The sequence below is a fragment of the Armigeres subalbatus genome, chromosome 3 (genome assembly GCF_024139115.2).
Source record: "Armigeres subalbatus isolate Guangzhou_Male chromosome 3, GZ_Asu_2, whole genome shotgun sequence".
NCBI classification, from domain to species: Eukaryota; Metazoa; Arthropoda; class Insecta; order Diptera; family Culicidae; genus Armigeres; species Armigeres subalbatus.
Window position 1 is genome coordinate 286,509,018 of NC_085141.1, and position 6,000 is coordinate 286,515,017.

The window sequence follows — 6,000 nt, forward strand, 5'->3', positions numbered from 1 at the left end:
GCACTCAACTTGTTATCAACATGTTCTTGATCGACCTTTTGTCCCTTTCGACTTTTTGTCTCTTTCGACCTTTTGTCCCTTTCGACCTTTTGTCCTTTCGACCTTCTGTCCCTTTCGACGTTTTGTCTTTTCGACCTTTTGTCCTTTCGACCTTTTGTCATTTCGACCTTTTGTCTTTCGACCTTTTGTCCCTTCGACCTTTTGTCTTTCGACCTTTTGTCATAGATTCATTCGCGGGCACGTCGAGGGTGACTGCTCCAACGGAGCAGACACAAAAACGGGGAAGTCAGTCTCCGGGGGATGAGCTTTCTGAGGGCCACTTCAAAACGCGGAGGGTTACTACCCCGAACAAGGATAGTGGGGCTGGGAAGCTGAAACCCGGCCAGGTACCTCCAAAACCGGGGGAGGGAGGACCTGGAAAGGTCCGTCCACCCAGGAAAGACGGTGGTAAGGGGTTACGGCAGGCTGACAGCTCTCAGTCGCCCCAGACCAGGGAAATAGAGGGAGATGGCCCAGGCGAATGAGGGTAGCAAGAAGTCTAGGGTAGGCGCCAATCGTTCCAGGGACGATGCCCTAGTCTTCAAGACGGACGAGGCTAAGTACTCGGACGTCTTGAAGGCGATGAGGAGTGACGTCAAGCTCGATGAACTCGGCGCCGACGTACGTCGAATAAGACGTACCCGGACGGGCGAGATGATCTTCGAACTGAAGCGGGACGTCTCGCAAAAGGGCGCCGCCTACAAGAAGTTGGCGGAGGAAGGCATAGGCGAGACGGTCAAGGTGAGGACACTCACGACGGAGGTGAATCTAAGGGTTAATGACCTGGACGAGATCACCGAAGCCGATAAGCTCTTCACGGCACAGTGTGAAGTGGAGACGCCCACCGCAGCCGTTCGGCTACGGAAAGGTCCGGCAGGTACGCAGGTGGCATTGGTTCGGCTATCTGCAGCGCAGAGCATTAGTGATTAATCATAGATTTAATCATGATTAATGAATAATGGGATATTTAATCATTATTCATTAATCATAATCATAAAAAAAATATGATTTAATCATTATTCACTAATCGTTAATCATAGAATTTTATGTTTAATAATTAATCACTAATCATATTCAAAATTGTTTTGAGTTCATTCATTAATCATCAGTTTTAATCATTGCATACATCGCTTTTATTCATTAATCTTCAATCATAAACATATAATGTTTATACCTTTTAATTACCCAATTTGGAAGAAAGGTTTTTTGATTATTGATCACTATGCAATTCATTCTATTTTATTATTCATAATCATTAATCATTAATCATATCGATCGTTAATCATTAATCATACACATATTGTGCCAACATTAAATCACGATCGGTAATCGTTAATCATTCTTCAAATATTTTATTCATCAATCACAATCGTTAATCATTGTCGAAAATTAATTTAATTTTTAATCATAATCATTAATCATTGCCAAATATGAATAAATCAATAATCATAATCTTTAATCATGAAGTTAAAGGATTTAATCATAACAAATTTAATCATTCATTGGAAGCTTTATTCATTAACGCTCTGCTGCAGCGGAAGCCTCCAAGTTAATCAAGTTAGGGAGCGTCAAAGTGGGTTGGTCGGTGTGTCCTGTGGGCATTTACGAGCAATTCAAAGTTTGCTTCAAGTGCCTGGAACCGGGTTTTCGACACACGAGGGCTTCGTCATTGTCAAAGTCAACGGGGTCTTCTTCTGCAGCTGCTATGCGCCTCCTCGATGGTCGATCGAGCAGTTCGGTCGCATACTGGATTGTTTGACGCCTAATTTGATAGGGCGTAGGCCGGTGGTGATAGCGGGGGACTTCAACGCTTGGGCCGTGGAATGGGGAAGTCGCTCCACGTGGGCAAATCCTGCTGGAATCACTGGCCATGTTGAATGTGGACTTGGCCAATTTCGATACCAAAAGTACCTACAGCTGGAACGGGCCGAGTCGTTTATCGACGTTACGTTCTGGAGCCCTGGTCAAACGAGTAGTTCGATCTGGAGGGTAGATGATGGCTACACTCTCAGCGACCAACTGGCGGTTCGCTACAATATCGACTATACGACCAGCATTCAGCGGACGGAAGAAGGGGCGAGGCCTAGCCCTCGCATGTGGAAGACATCGTACTTCGACGACGAGGTGTTTAAGGAAGCGCTCCGCCACAGTACTCTAGCGTGCATGCGATGCCTAGGAAAGTCCACCCTAGGAATGGGAGGCCACCGGCTTACTTGTGGACTCAAGCAATTACGAACCTGCACCGCGCCTGCCTACGGGCACGGAGGCGGATGCAGCGAGCACTCACAGAAAAGGAGCGTGTTGAACGACGGGTGGCGTTCGCGGCTGCTAGATCCGCTCTGAAGACTAATATTAGATCAAGCAAAAAAGCTTGCTTCGAGGGCCTGTATCAAAGTGCCAACGCGAATCCATGGGGTGACGCCTATAGGGTCGTAATGGTCAAGACACGTGGGGTGATGGCCCCCACAGAGCGGTCTCCAGAGCTTTGGGACAGAATGTCAAAAGGTCGAAGAGACAAAAGGTCGATGGGACAAAAGGTCGAAGGGACAGAAGGTCGAAAGGACAAAAGGTCGACGGGACAAAGGTCGAGGGGACAAAACGTCGACGGGACAAAAGGTCGAAGGGATAAAAGGTTGAAGAGACAGAAGGTCGATTGGACAAAATTTAAAAATCTATAATTCTGTATACATGAAAAATCCTAAATATACAACAAGTCTGAACATGTTTCTGAAAAAATATCAAGCTTATTACATTTCCCAGAGATTTCTCCTTCTTTATTTCATGGGCAGTTCTTAAACCAATTTGCAGTGAATATTCAGCAGCCAGTGCGAGCACTGTATGATTTTGATTAGTTCTCGGGACGAGAACTGAAAAATTAATACTTGTTAGATCGTGCTTTTGTAACACGTGTCGCTTCGGGTGCATGTTTGAGTGAAACACGTTGGTTTTAGTATCTTTGATTCAGTGTCGTATACAGAGGCGCGGTCGGGTTCCAAGACGTGGGTAGGACAAAATTTGCCCCAACGAACATTTAAGAAAACGCCAATTTTGAAACGAGGCATTGATAGAGTACGTTTCACACAAAGCTCTGAATGCTGATCGAATTTATCTGTGTCAAATATCCTCCATTATCATATAATGATCAGAGTTAACCGACAAAATTCCGTAGAATTTACGAGAAAGTTTCAAAGCGTTTCTCTAGAAAATTTTGAAAAGTTTTCCAAATTAATTACGTAGATTTTCCCGAAGGATTTCTTAAGAGTGTTTCGTGAAAATTCCAACCAGCTCGTAGAGTTTTTCGAGGTAATTTCGAAAGCTTCCCGATGAAATTGTAAAGAGTTTATCCAAATTAAGTACGTAGATTTTTTCGATGACATTCCGAAGAGTTTCTCAAAGTAATTCTAAACATTTTCCCGAGGAACCTTCGAAGTATTTCCCAACGAAAATCCGAGGAGTTACCCGAGGATTTTTAGAAGACCGAAAAAAAATCCCTTGGGAAGTCCGAAGCGTTTCCTGAAGAAATTACGAAGAGTTTCTTCAGATAATTTGGAAGCGTTTCCCGAGGTATTTCGAAAAAGTTTCCCAAATAAATTCTAAATAGTTTCTCGAGGAATCTCTGAACGCTTTTCAGAGAAACTTCCGAAAAGTTTGGCAAGGAAATTACAAAGAGTTTCTTGAAAAAATCTCTACGAGTTTCCCGAGGACATTTCAGAGTTTTTTTAAAGGAAATTCGGAATCGTTTCTCGAGGAAACTCCGAAAAGATTTTCAAAGAAAACTGAATAGTTATCTGATCCGAAGAGTTTCCTTTTTCCGAGGAAATTTTGAAAAGTGTCTCAAATCAATTACATGGGTTTTCCCAGGGAAATTCAAAGTGTTTTCCGAGGAAAGGAATGGTTTCGCAAAGCAATTCCGTACAATTTTTCGTAAAAATTTCGAAGTGTTTCCCAAGTAAATTCTTAATTTTAAAATAAATTCTAAGAGCTTCCCGAATAATGTTCGTATGGTTTTCCATGGAACAAATCGGGACCGATTTGCGATTTGGGCGTAACTTATTTTGTAAACAAACATTGACAGGCGAATCCTTGCCAAAACAAGCATTTCATGAGTTAACCACGGTATGGATCCGACAGATTAAGCTTTCCTCTACCAGATAGGGGAATTAGTTTGGGAAGAAAACGCTTGCATTCTCCAAAATCCATGAAGCAATGTTTGTTTACAAAATAAGTTATGCCCAAATCGCAAAACAGTCCCGAAATTGCTCACGGTTTACTGTTGTCGTCCTTTTAGAAGACAAGGAACACAACAGTCGTTTAAACCATGTAACATTTTCCCCTATAAATAATTATTCAACAAATTTCTACTTGGAATTTGGAAGAGCTTCCCAAGAAAATTTCGAAAAGTTTTCCAAAAAAAATCGAAAGATATATTTTATAGATTATAGAACATTCCAACGAGCACATTTCATAGAGTTCTTTGAGTAAATTTTGAGGAGTTTCCCGAAAACAGTTTGAAGAAACTCATCAAGTAATTCCGAAGTATTTCTTGAGGAAATTTTGAAGAGCTCCCGATGATTTTTACCGGAGGGACTCTTGCCTGGGAATCCGGAAGCGTTTCCAAAGGAAAATTTGGGAAGTTTCTCCGGAGAATTCGGAAGTGATTCTCGAGGGAATTCCAAAAAGTTTCCTAAAGAAATTTCGAATTGAATTCCGGACAATTTTTCGACGAAATTCCAAAGAATCTCCCGAAGAAATTCCGAAGAGTTTCCAAAGAAAATTTTGAAAAAAATCAATGGAAATGCTGAACAAATTTTCGCGAGAATTCTGAATTTGTTTTATAGGAATTTTAAAAATGTTGTGCTGGAAACTCGGAAAAAAAACTCTTCACGGTAGTTTAAACCAACACCAACACCAGGCCAACTCAATGGGCCATGAGTTTTGAAAAAAGTCGCTAACATGTTCTTCATGACAGATGATTGGCAAGATACACATAAACTGTAATAAGTAACGTTTAATCGCCCTTAATCTAAAATTTTCTCAGGGAAGATCAAGAGAATAAACTATTTCGAATTGCTTTGAAATAAATGATGACCATACGTTTGAAAGCCAGTATATAGAAAATTATCCTAAAAATGGGAAGCAGCTATTAATGTAGCACATAGTGCAGATTGTTTTATTTATTGTTTACGGTGTACAAAAAGGCGGTGTGTGGCGGTTAACCCAGTATCCAGAAGGTAGCTAAAGCCGGAAGGGTACGACAACTACCCTGCAAAGATGGTGTTCGCTTCCGATCCGACAGGTACGAGACGGCGTAGAGCACAGCGAGCGAGGTGGGCAGACCAAGTGTAAAACGACTTGGTGAGCGTGGGGCGCATTAGAGGATGAAGAGATGCGGCCTCGAACCGTGAGTTAACGTCGTTGCCGACCGGACTTTGTGGAATTCCATCGACGTTCCCATCGGTGTCAGAACTTTGGAGTTGGAAACATCGAGGCGCATCAGCAGAACCAGGCGAACGATATTGAGGGCGATCATCGAACCTGTACCTACCGAGGCAGTTTAGACTCAGCATACTTGTTATGTAGTTAAGTTGAGGATAATAAATCAGTTGGTTGTGAACAGTGAAGGTAGTTAGACGTTTAAGTTTTTTTTAAAAAGAACTCCGTGTTCTCGAATTATTAACTCGTGTATTGTGGCATCAAATTGTTGATTCAGTGGTTTCTGTTTAGATGTAAACTAAATAAATGAATGAATGTGCTTATGCATATTGCATATTGGTGGTAGAGTTTTGTGTAGAAATTAGAGGTCATTAGAGGCCATCGTTCTCAAGAACAGTCTGTAGGTCGGCTATCTGAATCGCTCAAAAAGGTATCTTGTATTACATTTTCCTTGTGCTGAATTTGTTGAAAACATGGACCAACCTGACCCTTATTTGGCCAAGTGTCACGATGACGATACATACATCA